The following is a 14978-nucleotide window of genomic DNA, read 5'->3' as shown; positions in this document are numbered from 1 at the left end:
AGCTACCAGCTTGGTTCCTGATCTGACAAGGGGAGACCATTCCTGAAATGTTGGACTTAGGAGTGTCTTAATTTTGTAACTGACTTTTAAATGACGTTTATGACACCACCATAGGATTGTGGTCAAAATGCGTTTGGGAGACATGCAACTGTACATGTAATACAGATATCATCAAAGTTTTATACTGTATTTTCTGGGCACTAAGTTGGTCTGCAGTAGGAAATGAAGAGGCGGAAAAAAAAGGGGCAACGTTTAGACCAACAAGGAGACAAACAGTAAGTAAAAAGTATATGGATACAATAATACCTTTTTTTTAATCAAACATGGCCTGACGTCTGGACTTAGAAACTTATTAAACCGTTGTATTTCAACACCAAAACTTCATTTTTAGAGGGAAAATCATACATGTGTATTTCGTGACTTAGTGTCCGATACAGCGACTACAATCTCCAAGCTAGACATAGTCAGTGTCTTAATCAAATAACCTTGCTGTCTAAAATATGACATTTCTCAATCCCTGCAGGTATCATATCTTAGTTGCACATTACTTACAGACTCATCTCTAAGGCATACATGTACAGTGACCTATATTTAGTCAGAAATATTGAAAGACAAGTTATATGTAGTAGTATGGTCGCTACGCTATGTTACACTGATGAGACATTACGTTATATAACATTACTTTCACAATGCATTTAGTCAGCCACGGCATGTCCAACACGACAGAGTGGAAAAAAAGTTCTCCTCCCATTTCGCGTGGAAGTTTTTGACTTCTAACTTTGTCCTTCTTCCCCACTTTTTGAAATACTTTCAGGTTTAAAATAAGTAAGATGGAGAGGCCACCTAGTTAGCTCAGTAGCATGCTACACTAGCTGTGGCCGCCTCTTTTGTCCCTGCAGTGATCCCGTATGTGGTGTAAACAAGGAATAATAGGAGTGTAAAGTGACTATAGGGGTGTTATTTCATGTCTACAGGGCTCTAGTGTTAAAACCCGTGTTTAGAAAGTTATAAACAGGTTTTCTATGCTCTAACTCCTGGCTGTGCCCCTGTCAAGATGTTTTGCCCAATGGCGGCCATTTTTTTCAACCAATCTTGCTCAGATGGTATGTACCAAATTTTGTGATGATTCTTCTAAACACTCTAAAATTACAACGAGTGTTTTGTACACAGCGCATTGGGCTGTGTGACAAGTTTCAAGTCAATACGATTCATGGGGTCAAACTTTGGGGCTTAATAACGACGCCGCCATGTGGTGTTTTTCTCAATTTTCACCTTCGTGCTTGCAGCGATTCAGGAGTAGAAGAGTTAGCTGACAAAAACAAATGCACGCAGTCATGAAAAAATGAGGACACCCCATGGGGGCAGTACCTGTGCTGTGCAGTGGAGTTAAAAACAAAAACGTCTGTATCCTACCAGTTAATCAATCCAGTGTGTCCTCATTAGCCTGTCTGTGAGTCAGACCATTGGGATGAATCAGCTGTTGAGCAGACGGATCCGATCTCAGGCGAGTGATCAACCGCCCTCCCCACATGTGTTTACCATGAGTAGGCTGATCCCAGATCTGCGCCTGGAGAGGTGCAGGGTTGCAAACAGGAAGTGAAAGAGATCAAATGCGCCAATCAGAGTGTGGTGAGGGGAGACTAAACATCATCACCCGACAGGAAGGAAGTAGCTAGAATGACACACTCGCGTGTGTGATTTGCACCGTTTATATCCAACACCCAAATATTTACTTCTGTGCAACTGCCACCCTCTAACACAAAGCTGTTATTATGCTTAAGCATTGTGTATATATTGGAGCTAGTGTGTGTGTACTGTATGTTTTGTGTTCGTCGAGGGCGAGGGCTGGAGGTCCTATTGGGACCACCTTGGTGAACAATGACTCTTTTATTCCACGGCGAGCGTTTTACTGGACTCTTTGTCTCACGGCCGACACACAACCAGACAGGAAACACACATATCCTTGCACACATATAGGCTCATGCTCACTCCAGTGGGGTTCACTTTTCTCTGACTAGGCGTGTGTGCCTGAATGAATTGCCCGTCTGCTGGTGTCCAACTTTAGGAATGTCTTGGTTACATCTTTCTTTATTTTGTTGGTAGTAGAGACGGTGGGATTCACACAACAAAAGTGGTGGTGGTGGTGGTGGATAATTAAGAGAGTGTTGATGTTGATCTCTCCTTTGTTTAAAAATAAGGAATTTTTGTTGGAACGCTTCATTAGGCCATTCCAAGACAAAAACTCTGCAATCAAATACATTACTTGCACAATGTCTCAGCAAAATAAAAAACCCAAAACCCTTTGAACTTGAACGCCGCACAGTTATTGTGAACTTCTGTTCCCTGAAACAGATAATGAGTATAGGTTTGGCCATCTGCATGTGTCCCAATCTCTCTTCTTCATTAACATTGAGCCCTGAACCACCAGATGTTTCATCACTATCGCAGCATTAGAAGTCAGCTTAATAGGCAGATGTGTGCATCTCTCCCTCTCTCTCTCACTGATTGTTGTCATGATAGAGAATAGTCTGATTACCGCCTCTGATTAGGCCAATGGGCTGCTAATCCTTGCATGGGGAGACTTCGCAACCAGCATGCCGACAACAACGTGGGAAAAAAACAAGTTATGCAACTCATAGCAATATGTTTTTTAAAAGAATACAGTTTCACAATAGGAAAGGCAGGTATTCTAATCTAAATAAGAGGCAACTACCTCTATGCATTAGGTGCAAGTTTGTGATGAAGTGAGGTTTACCTGATGCATCCACATGCATGCACACACGTGCACATTCACAGAGTCACAGAGGTCTGATGTCAGGCTTTATAATGCGAGTTTGGTCACTCATCCCAAATGTCATGTTTATCCGATCCCTTTTAAAGACCCTGTGACAATGGAACAGATGGGACTGCCTTTTGTCCGACACACACTCACACTTGCACACACACGCACGCACACACACACGCACACAATGTCGACTCTCACTGGGAGACGTGAGTTGGGTTTAAGGTTGTGTGATTGTGTTTAGCCAAGCAGAGTGATTGTGCTCTACAGGGGAGCCAGCCTGCTCTCACCACGCCAGACGGACAACACACACATACACACGCGCACACACACACACACACACACACACACACACACACACACACACACACACACACACACACAGCCCACTGCCACTCTTGCACAATATTTCTTTTTTTTTTTTTTTAGCTATCCCTTGCTGGTTTTGTTGTTGTAAAAGATTAACTGAGGATAAATGTTTTCATTCCGTTTCACGAGTCAATTTTTTTTATATTTGGCTACCTAATAGGAACGCTCAGCTCTGACTAATTAGCACGCAGGATTATTGATCACCTAGACACTTTTTTTTAGTTGCGCTAAGAGTAACTTTTTCTTTTGAAATAGATGATTTTCCTCAGTCAGCCCCAGCCAATAATTCAAAAAAACTGCTACATAATTCTGTGTTCTTTATTTCCTGAATGTTATTGACATAACAGCCAACTCCTGTAGTTGTTACCCATCATATCATTATTTAATCTATGCCAATTCGGATAGCTCACTAAAAACTTTTTGGGAATATTTCATACTGTATATACTAGGGGTGCACCAATTACAATTTTCTGTCTGATCACTGATCTTTAAAAAAGGCTGACCTGCCGATTCCGATTTTAGAACTGACGGCATACACCTTCAATGTTCTAATCTTATTTGGTTGAAAAACACTGAATACCAGTAAAACAATACATACTTGTTGTTTTAATTGCATAAAAGGAAGTTCTCAGAAATAGAAATGAAAAGTGTAGAAAATCGCTGTCCAAACTACAAAATCAAAGTCATCACTTGTTTACGTCTCGATGTTTTGTGTCATTACTGCCGCCTAGTGACCAGAATACCACATATCACTTGTATGTCAATATACAGTATGTGAAGATGCGAGGGTCGCAGCCATCTTCATCACGTACACAATAATGGGCGGCCGATAGCGGTGATATGTTACTTCGAGAGCAACTACAGTAATTGTGCCCTCATCCTCTTGTATTTTGGTACGCACTAGAAAATAAGAATCCATTCATTTCTAGTGCAAATCATGAAAGTCTGTCTGCGCTCAGGTTGATTAAAGTTTAAGTATATCAGCATGTGTTTGTGTGAGTGCCCTGCACTGATAAAGTTACAGGTATTTGTCTTTTTATTCTGACATGTACTGAAGTGGCAATTGTGTACACACACATTATGGAGAAGAGGGGGAACCAGCGAGCAGCATAAATCCACCAGTCCACGCTCAATGGCTCCACCAGCAGCGTGCCAACCTCGGCTCCGCATGCACCTGGCGTCCCCTCACACGGCGCCACCATTATTAATTGCTGATCCATATTTATGTGGCACAAATTTGCCATTTACTTATGCATAAAATTGCGAATGGGCCCGGGGCGCTTAGCCAGAGACAACAGCGACCTTTTTAAAGAGTGATAAATGGGATTGTATTTGTGTGTATTTTTATTTTATTTTTTTATAGACGGCGGTTTTAGCAGTTGGTCGTGGCAGGAAGACAACATTGGGCTGCCAATGAGATCCTATGATGTGGATATGTCCCCTCATTTGTTGTTCTACAATGGTGGTCGTTAGCTGAACCGCCAGAAGATGGAAGATGTACTACTCGCAAAAAGTTAAGGCTATTCGGTTTTTGGGTGACATTTCAGAATGAATTTAAAATGCACTACAACCTTTACAGGTAAGCATTTACTGATGCACAATTTGCTGTTCTCTAACAAGGAACTGAACAGCAAAATTCACAACAGGTGTACCCATGAATCGACCTGTTCATTTGCTGGCAGCGTGCTGTGATGTTTTGATATCATGACACCAAGGCTTCAAAGTTCAGCCTGCTGGGGTCGCTCTGAGTAACGTTCACCTGCATTTTAGCAGAGATGGGAGAAAGTCAGTGTTTTGCAAGTCTCAGGTCTTTAATTCAAGACAAAAGTCTCAAATCAAGACAACACAGGTCGTGTCAAGACCGAAGTCATAGGCTTGAAAGACCTTACAAATCATAAGCACTGTTAAAGTCTTTACAAAATAAAATACCATTAAATTCTCCACCGAAGCATGTTGACACATCCTAGTGTTAATCACTGCTACTTTTCAGCAGTCTGGCGCTCAGAAATGTAAGCCACACCCTCGTTGCTTGTTCTTAAGGCTAATTGGATGTTACCAGATGCATTCAATGAGGCAGATTCTGTGGGAAAATTTGGTGTTTTGCTGATGACATAACGGTCATTTGAGTTGAGTACTTTGAATGGGGACACATTTTGTATTTTTAAAGGAAAACTTTTTACTTTTTTTGGAATTTTGCCCATCAACCACTATCCCTGTGTGAAACATGAAGACATATTTCTTTCCCCTTTTCTGTGCGTTCTAACGAGAGAAAACGAGTTAGCATGAACCAGCAAACATTGCACTTCAGTGGAGGCACCTATTTCAACAATAAAGCCCTTAAAAAAAAAAACTCAAAACGCGAACAGTGTTCCGTTTACATAACTGACCTGTATAATAACCAAGGTTATTGTAGCGGCTACTGTATATCTATATCTGGTGATGTAACACAATGCCTCGCTAGGCTCAGCGTCACTCACAACGCCTCAAGCTACTGCAAACGGGATAGATGGTGCCTCCCATGACGTGCAATGTTAGCTGGCTCATGCTAATTCGTTTTCTCTTTTTAGAACGCGCATAAACAGGAAAGACATGAAACAGGAGTGTTCATGTTTCACATAAGGGTTGGGGTGGATGGGCAAAATTCCCCCAAAAAGTGCAGTTTTCCTTTAAGTCATCAGACTAAAGTCCGGGTCAAGTCCAAAGTCATCGATGTCTTTGATGACATTGTCAAGTCGAAGCCAAAGTCATCCAAACTCTGACTTGGGTCCACATCTCTGCATTTTAGATTCATCCTGAAATTTCACCCGAGAGCCGAATATCCTCACGTTTTGTGAGTAGTATATGTTTAAGCAATGGCTTTTTAATTTGTCTGATGCGTTGGCATACAATCAGGAGAATAGTGTGCAGACTTGTGTGTAGTGTGTGTAGTGTAGTGTAGTGCTAAAACGTTGCCACACGCTTTCTAGTATCTCTTCATTGAGTGTGCCTGTTCCTACTTTTTACCTACTATTTTCTCCTCTATCTACCCACCACTTGATTTTCCGCCATCATCCACCTTTGCATGGTATGTTGTGTGTGTTTGCGTATAGGTCACCTTGTTATTGTCAAGCAAGCTTGCTTTCCCAGAGTGTGAAGTGCAACTGAATATCTCTCTTGTTTTTCTTTAACAGGATTGTCTCTGATGGGTATCTACAGCACAGCAGAGGCATCTCTCAAGGGACCCTTGTAGGTCAGCTGCTATTTTTGTGCCACAAACACACACACACACACACACACACACACACACACACACACACACACACACACACACATGCACGGTTGCTCTGTGTTAAGGCTCATTGCAAACATTTTTTTTTGGGATGGTGGCCTGTATCTCTTTTGTCACCCGGGTTTCACAAGGTCAAACATAGAGTCCAAATCAGTTGCCATGACTACAGTCACCATGTAAGCTGTTTACATTATCAGCTTGGTGCCAATGGGCAGCCAGACAGTGTAATCAGTCCTTATTACCCCCCAAAAGTCAAATTACCAAAGATAGACTGAAGCAAAATGTTGGTATACATACTACAAATATGAATTAAAACTTCCACTAGACACACCAGTGATGTTATAGTTGCACACAGGGACTGCATAACTCATATATGATGTGTAGTTTGCTATGCATTTTCTTTTATATTGTGTATTTGCCATACTTTTGCATTTGAAGCACTTGTGAACTTGTACTTTAACTCACGGGGACACAAGAGGTTAGAGGGTGCAAAGGCTAAACGTTCAGACAGGAAAATGACATATGGCGGTCTGGGAAAGTGGAATTGTTTACTTAAGGGGAAAAAGCCATCGGAGAGAGAAAATGACAGCTGAGACAAAAGACATGTCGTTTGAAAATTATAATCAAACATATAATCATATATATAATCAACATCAAACAAAATCTATATAGTAAAAATGTAGAAATAATTACAAATATTAGATTTATTTAGATTTTTATATATATATATAGTTATAATTATATATATTTATATAATTATATATGAATATAATGTATAAAGTGCATACAACAATATATATATAATAATTCTATTATCATCAATATTACATGACATATTAATAAACATGTACATAAATAATAATTAAACATTATATTGAGGCGAGTCGATCGAGAGAGGCCGACAGGCACGCCGACAGTCCCAGTAAACACGAGGTGTGAGTTATGGATGTGTAGTGGGAACATATGGCTCCTGCCAGGCCAGATTTTCTGTGGTGAGGGACCTTGAGGACAGAACAGGAGAGGAAAGACCCACATACCATCTGGGCAAGGGACAAATAAAGTGGAGGATGGAATTAGTCATGTGAGGGTAAGTACAGCTTCGGAACAATGCCATGCCAGTTGAGAATAGTGACCTCGCTGAGGAACTCAGACAGGCACATATACTGTAGCGCACAAATTTAGATCAGACGGATAGACCATCCTGTCCTCATTTTTTAAAAACCACTACATTTGTATGCTTACACTGGCATTACATTGTTGGACACATGGGTTTCACTCCTCGACACTGTCCAGGAAACAAGGCCAAAGCCTCAGAATGGAGCCCCTGAGTTTTAATGTCCACTTGATGCGTCAAAAATGAGTGAAACTGGGCTACTTTCATATTGGGGTCATCCTCCCAAGAGCTGTAGTGGTCTGTGGTGCCCTGTCCGACTTCTAGGTCAGCATACAAACTTTGATTGTGTTAGTCACAGAGTAAAAACTACCTGGGGTCCTGAACTTTCGGAACAGTAACCAGTAGGGTCAGACATGTCTTATCTGATCATCCAACACTCTGTTTTGTGTCCATTCACAGCAAGTCAGTCAACACAGGTTGTTCTCAGCTTGTGACAATTCAGACAACCTGGGAGATGTATAACAATTAACTTGCACGCTGGTCCAGGGCAGGGGTCCTATATACATCATATTTGGTGAATAGCTAAGGTTATCTACTTCCTGCACAGAGCCAGCACAGTCACCATAATAGCATGCCGACATGTTTTCTGCACCACGTGACCACATACAGTATTATCCGTGTTTCACACGAACATCTTTAGATGAAACTCGCCAACAAAAGACAGCATTGACCGCAAACTCAAACTGTTCCCATGATTTGAAAGTATCAAAAAGTTGGTCAGAGGCTGCCACCTGCTTGCTTCCCACAATGTGTACTGTATGCATGTGTGACACAGTGGGTGGCTTGTTTACAGACGCTTAAATAGCTTAAATAGATACAGCACGATGATGTAGGACGTGCACTCCGTTGTTTGCGTTTAAAGAGACAAACGACACAAATAAGCAAATGCATCCGTGTACACCACTAGTCAGCTCCTAAGATCTTGGTAACAAAGGGCAGGTTTATCCCAGGGATCCACTATAAATACAGTGTAAGTAATATGGCAGCCAGTAAGTAATAATACTAGCAATAAGAGCAATAACTGTAAATAAATATGAAGTTTGGTTTCGGATGCAATATGTATAGTAATATAACAATAATACATTTCATAGAGTTAGAAGATAGCTTATTCAGTAATAAGACTCAATCAACAAATAAATGAAAAACATTAAATAAGTTAAACTGACACGTTGTATAATGCTAGACAAGTACAGAATATGTCAGTTGTTAAAACTAAAAAACATTGGAATTGATAAATTTGTAAGATACATGATTAAAATATGTTTTATTATTTATTAAATTATAAAAATGATTTTAGTAAAAATGATTAGTACATAATAATTAATGCAGCAAAATAAATACAAACAATAATAAGCATAAATGCTATCAAATGTAAAAAAAAAAACAACAACTGCTTGTATCTCACCTATTGTATTATCTGTCAGAAGCACTTTTATCACATTATTAAAGAAAATAGAAACGGGTTGACCATCTTGCCATGGGAAATATGAATTCCTTGCAGGAAAAGAGCTATTGTGTGTGTGTGTGTGTGTGTGGCAAGCTCACCCGCCCCCTAAACACACACATACAGTATATATAGCATGCACGTTCATGTTGCACTGCAGTGGGAGCATCATCTGTCACCAAGGGGCGACAGATTGTCCTCACGGTGTTCCTTCAGGTCGGTTTAGCGACATATACACCCTCAATATGCCCGCTGACACGCATATGCAACTACATTTAATCAAATGGACCATAATCACCGTTCTGTAGTGTCTCGTCTATATGCTGTCCAGTACACTGAGCTCTGATATGGTTGAAAATGAACTGCATGCACAGATCAAATAGGAAAAAGACTGCAAATCATCAATAACACATCAGTGTGGCTATATGATATGGCGTTGTGAGATCAGAACGCCATTGTAGTGGATTTAAGCAGCACATCAATTAAACATCAAGCGCATGCATCCTGTGGTAATAATCACGGGTCTTTTTAGTATCAAAGTGCTGCTCGGGCCTTTAAAGATCATCATCCATTATCAAGCATGCAGGGCAAACTGTACGAACTTGCATTTCCCACTTCTTCTGCACCTTCCTCTTGTTTGCATGTGCAAAAAGCTGCAGGCCTCCTAACTTGTCTGAGCTGCTGTTTTTAATTCTGTCCCTCTGTGGAATTGTCTCTCTGAAGAGTAAGACAGCAGAAAAGGAGAAGGAAATAGAACGCAGGTAGTTTCATTACCCTCCTCCTCTTTCTCCCGGTGCCTGGGTTACGGCCAATTAGGCCCATTAGCAACAACAAAACACAACAAAACCCGGTCGGCGAGCAGGCAGGCAGGTAGTTAACGGTGGGAGGAATTGTTATCTCTCCCACCAACAGGAACAAAGAAGATGCTCTCCAGAGTGCGGGAGCAAGAATTTATACCTCCCGGTGTTCTCAATTCTACAATTAAACTCTTTACTGCAATTTCCAGGTGGTTGGCGGCCCCTGGGGGAGCTCGCGAAGCACAGCCGAGAACATAACACCTGCAAAACGGCGTGTTATGTAATTAACCAAGTTTGAGACAATTGCTCAGGAGTGCATGCACTTTGCAGCAGACTATTCAGCTGGTGTATTGATTTAATTAATTGCCTCCAACAGGGAGGTTATCTTTCTGTCGATATGTGACGTTACTAGATGACTAGACTGCGGCCTGTTTTGTTAATTCCCTGTCCATCTATCTATCTGTCGCTAAAGTATATCCAAGTTTCATTTCTACATTGGTGTCTCCTGACAATGTATTAGGAAAATTAAATGTGAGCAGTGAATTCACATTTATGGGATTACCGTACACTGATACTGTCCAACAATTAGAGGTTGACCAGTGAGATACATTGGTTGTCTGAGGCCACACATTTCTCAATTAATGTTCATTTAGAGCATTACAGTTGAACAAAAATGCATGGTTTTGTTATACTGAATATGTTGGAAAACCTGGTCAGAAGTTTACATACACATGTTATAATACACACACATAGCATACATGTATCAGTCAAGCCACTGAGTGCTCTTAAATGTGTTTTTGTTTTTGCTGCTAAAGCAAAACTTCCAACTACAGTCAATCATGATCACAAACCATGAGTTAAGAGGGCCTGGCCTTGTAAAGTTAGAAGACATTCTAGAACCAACAGAACCACTTATCAAAAGACTCAGGTTATTGTATGTACTAGGTGTGCTCCAATTGATCGACCACCGATCAGTATTGGCTGGTTTCCGTGAAAAAACACTGTATCGGCATCTGCTGATACTTGCTTTATAACGCCCATCAGCTCCGCCTATCAGATCGCCCTCATTGCAGCATTCAGCCTGTAGCGACCGTCTCCCGCCCACTTTCCCTTCACAAAGCCAAAAATAAACGTGGGATTTACCTTTTAGTTGTGAGAATGATAAAGTTTTGCACCCTGCAAGGAAAATGTCTCGCCGGGGTGGCACGTTAAAAATTTTTAGTCTGGTGCGGCATTTGGGGGGAGGGTGTGGTGAGTTTTTGAAGCTTGCGATGTGATCATCGTTCGGGCGGCCGCTAATGTAACCGTGTGTGCTTGGCAGTCGGAGGTCTAAGGCGGGTAGCCCGAAAAGTGGTTGGATTCGTCCGACAGGATGACCGGCCGTCGGCGGCGGTGGAGGAATCCGGGTTTGTGTGCTGTGTGCTCTCGTATCAAAATTCTCCTTAAAGAAGGTGTCTGATCCTATGAGTTTCACCAGTGACTGTGGGAAAAAAATGCCTGTCAGAATATCCTGATAGAAAGGAACATTCATTTGTGTTCTGCGCATGTTCTACTTGAAAGGAATCTTGTGTCTTTGGCAGGAACTACTTGTAAACATGGAAACAAACAAAACCCCACACTTTTGGAGCGAGGAGGAAGCAAGCCACCTCGTTAGTGTCGTGAAAGACAGGAACATTATGTCTTTGATTGACGGTACAAAGTACCGCGATGGCGAAATCTATCAGAAGGTGAGCGAGGAGTTACGCGAAGCAGGGTTTGTATCTTCAAAAGTGTCCGGCGGGCTCTGGTGGGTGTAGCATGGATGTGGATGGCACAGCTTCGGATCCATTTACAGTCACAGTGTGTCATCAGCCATGCAACAGAGATACAGAAAGACTGGAAGATGTTTTGGTCAATGCATACACACACACACACACACACACACACACACGCACACACGCACAAACACTTCACAAGTGACAGCATTAAAGTCTTCATTGCTACAGGACAAAATTTGTCTCTTGTAGGCAGTGTAATAGCCTAGTGCAATTTAACAAGAAGCAATTGTCGAGACAAGTGGCCTAACACGGCCTTGCAGGATATACTGTACACTACATCCTCCACCTGGTCGTCTCTGTGTCTCAGACACACACAATCCAGAGGATATAGTGACTGCGTGAGCATCATTCTGGTGGCGTAATCAAATAAAGATGTGCAACACAAAACGTGATGGGGGAAGAGGGCAGGGAGTTAAATCTAATGCAACGTCTCATATTTGACTCCTCACTTCTCATGTAGCGGACACGTCCAAGATAAGTGCAAGAGAGTCTCGCTTTGTTAGACGTGCCTTTTGTGGCGTGTTTTGCATCAGCATGCAAATGTTCATTTTGGTTCTCTCACTTTAACACCTGATGGGAAGTGGTTAAGTTCATACAATTTCAACGTACCATTTTGTGTCGATGATATGTGAAGCGGGAGCACTTAACTCCTTTCTGATGAAAATGTAACATCCTTGTTTTTGTCCTTTATTTTCTCGTAGTGTTTGAGTGTATGACCCATTTTTCTTAATTGAAAACAAATGTGTTTCAATGGAGGCTGCTTTTAACACATTTGTTTCCAATTTTCCAAATTGTGTGCTCAGTATTAAGGCTATGAGGAAAATTAAGGCTGAGGTGTGAATGTTTCTGTCAAATCCAAATTACACACACATTCATGACATAATAGCTGCAAAACTAATGGCTGTTTACTGTTATGACATGGATGTTTCACTCCACCCTTAAAAATAACATTTCTTATTCAAATAAAACTACACACCTGTAGAATATGCACCCTTTTTGTCCTTATGCTTCACAATTATACTATTATATTTATACTATTTACTCAAAGACTAGTGTTATCGTTCATGTGAAAAGAATGTCAAAGTGTGTGTTTACCAAAACGCGGGTGCCCACTTGAGCGAACAAGCGAGGCTGTTGTTCTCTTCACCTCCAATTACACACAGGGAACACCTCTGCTGTGTGTGTTGCATGTGTATGTGCGCAGCCACACATTTGTGTAACCTTTTGTGTGTGTATGGGTGAGATTGTATTTATGTACATACTGTGTGTGTCTGTATGCTCCGCAAGGCCCTGGGGTCACAGGCAGCTTGGTGACAGTGCAGATGGGATAACATATGACATGTGAGTGACTGAGTTAGTGTGTGTGTATGTATGTGTGTTTAGGTCTCAGTCCATCTGGGCTCCCCTCTGATGGGCCAGGACTCCCTCTGCTCTCCGCTTTCTATCAGTAGTCCACAGGGGAGCCAAAAGGATGAGGAAGAGAGAGCTTTGCTTACCTTCATCACTTCCACCAACTCTATTACAGTTTCAGGGCATGTTCTATTCAATTCTGTTCTATATCAACATACTGTATGCTCAAGGAGGACATTGTCTCAAATTCCACATTCCTAGTAGGATCATCAATGAAACGTATCCCAGAGAGCTCAGATCTCCGCCAAGGTTTGCCTACCTCCAAATCAATTAGTGAACGGCGTATTATCTTTATAGTTAAAATCAGGTACACTGAAAGTGGGTTTTATGAAGAATTTATTTTGCACTCCTGGAGACAAAATTGATAAAATCTTTGGGGAAAAAAAACAAGAAATTTGAACCTGAGTTATAGGATTTTGCATGTTGAGTGATGTTGAATTAGAATAAGCATACACAAAGAAAATATTTTATTTTTTGGCACTGAGTTTTTGTTGTGATTATGTTACATAAAAAAATCAAAGTTAATAAAATGTAACGCTATTTCTACGTAACGTGTGTGTGTGTGTGTGTGTGTGTGTGTATATACACATATACACACACACACACACACACACACACACACACACACACACGCGCACAACTGAAGCTTTGGACGAGCAGGACAAGTCAGTGAGGACTTAAGTGAAGCTGCACAAGTGGAAGACACACTTGAAGTTGAAGAAAAGAAGAAGGCTACACAAAGGGAGGATGTCTCACTTGTAGATAGTTAATAGGAACACCCTTTTGAACAGTTCCAATGGGCTGATTTGAAACGTGCTAATAGGACCCTAAAACAGATCTGTACAAAATGTTTGCTTCTTTTTGAATGAAAAAATTTACATAGGTATACATACAATATATTGAGATATTTGTCGTATTTCCATAAATAGCAATAACTGCTTCTTATTGGTGAGTCTTTGGTTGAATCAAGTGTCTGTTTATGACAATGCACACTGTACCGTAGAATAAATAGGCCTCCTGCCATGTCTTAATTAGCTTGAGCTGCAGATGTGTTTGTGCCAATCTGGGATAGACAATGAAATATATATTTGTGAAGCTAATGTGCTTAGATGCCAGCGTGTTTGACCTATTTTCCCTCCAGCTTGGCAACTAAAGCATAATTAATTTTCATGTGTAGGCAATTCATAGCACTTGGTTCAGGTGTGCAGGCAAGGTGATATCGATATCTTAAAAAGCTGCAATTAAAGTTCAAAAAAGCCAATCTTTGCTGCCCCCCTCCTTGCTTTACCTGCAGTAGGAGTCACTCTATATCCATGTCGTTAGTGTGGTTTTGACTAGAGCAAGTTCATGTATGATTACATGCTGTGTGTACTGTATCCTTTCTGAAGTTTAATTGGGTCATTTTTTGTGTTGTATCCAATTTTTTTTCCCTGGCATCAGCCTCTTGTTGGCAAGCCAAGAGTTTTTTGGATTTTGCCGCCGCAGAGGCCAGACACAGAATGTACAGGACACACTGTGCATCTCTGACATTGTGCATTGTGTCCCCCATGAGACTTGTCGCGCGCTCTCATTCACGGGGATCCAGCTCCACTGCGATCTCATGTGGCTGCCCAGGGCCGAGTGGCGTTAAGGCTGCAGGATTTGGACTACAAAATGTGGAGGGGTTGGAGTGTGTGTATGTAGTTGGGATGAGAGGCAGACAGCAGGGAGCTGGGCAGTCAGTTTGTTCCTGTTCCATCTGTGGGATGGGCGCCAGAGCTTGGACAGGACTGATGGAGCAGGAGGGAGCAAGGGAGCAGGAGTCCGAGGACTGTGGATTTACAAGTAGGCCCTAAAAAATGGGAATCACAAAAGTAAAAGGCCAAAAAAAGTGATGCTTAAAGATGACTTGATGAGGCCTGGATATTGGAAGTAGTA

The 14978-nt window shown here is 41.5% G+C and overlaps 1 protein-coding gene across 1 annotated transcript in view; it reads left to right on the top strand.

Annotated features, from left to right (window-relative positions):
* sox5 (SRY-box transcription factor 5) overlaps positions 1–14978 on the top strand; it is a 199839-nt gene that overhangs the window by 26997 nt on the left and 157864 nt on the right. Inside the window, exon 3 of the mRNA XM_054753930.1 lies at positions 6322–6380. The gene's annotated coding sequence lies outside the window, so the exon portion shown is untranslated. The remainder of the gene's footprint in view (positions 1–6321; positions 6381–14978) is intronic.

Source organism: Dunckerocampus dactyliophorus, chromosome 15, assembly GCF_027744805.1.
Source record: "Dunckerocampus dactyliophorus isolate RoL2022-P2 chromosome 15, RoL_Ddac_1.1, whole genome shotgun sequence".
Taxonomy (NCBI): Eukaryota; Metazoa; Chordata; class Actinopteri; order Syngnathiformes; family Syngnathidae; genus Dunckerocampus; species Dunckerocampus dactyliophorus.
This window is presented reverse-complemented; position numbering and strand designations above follow the sequence as displayed.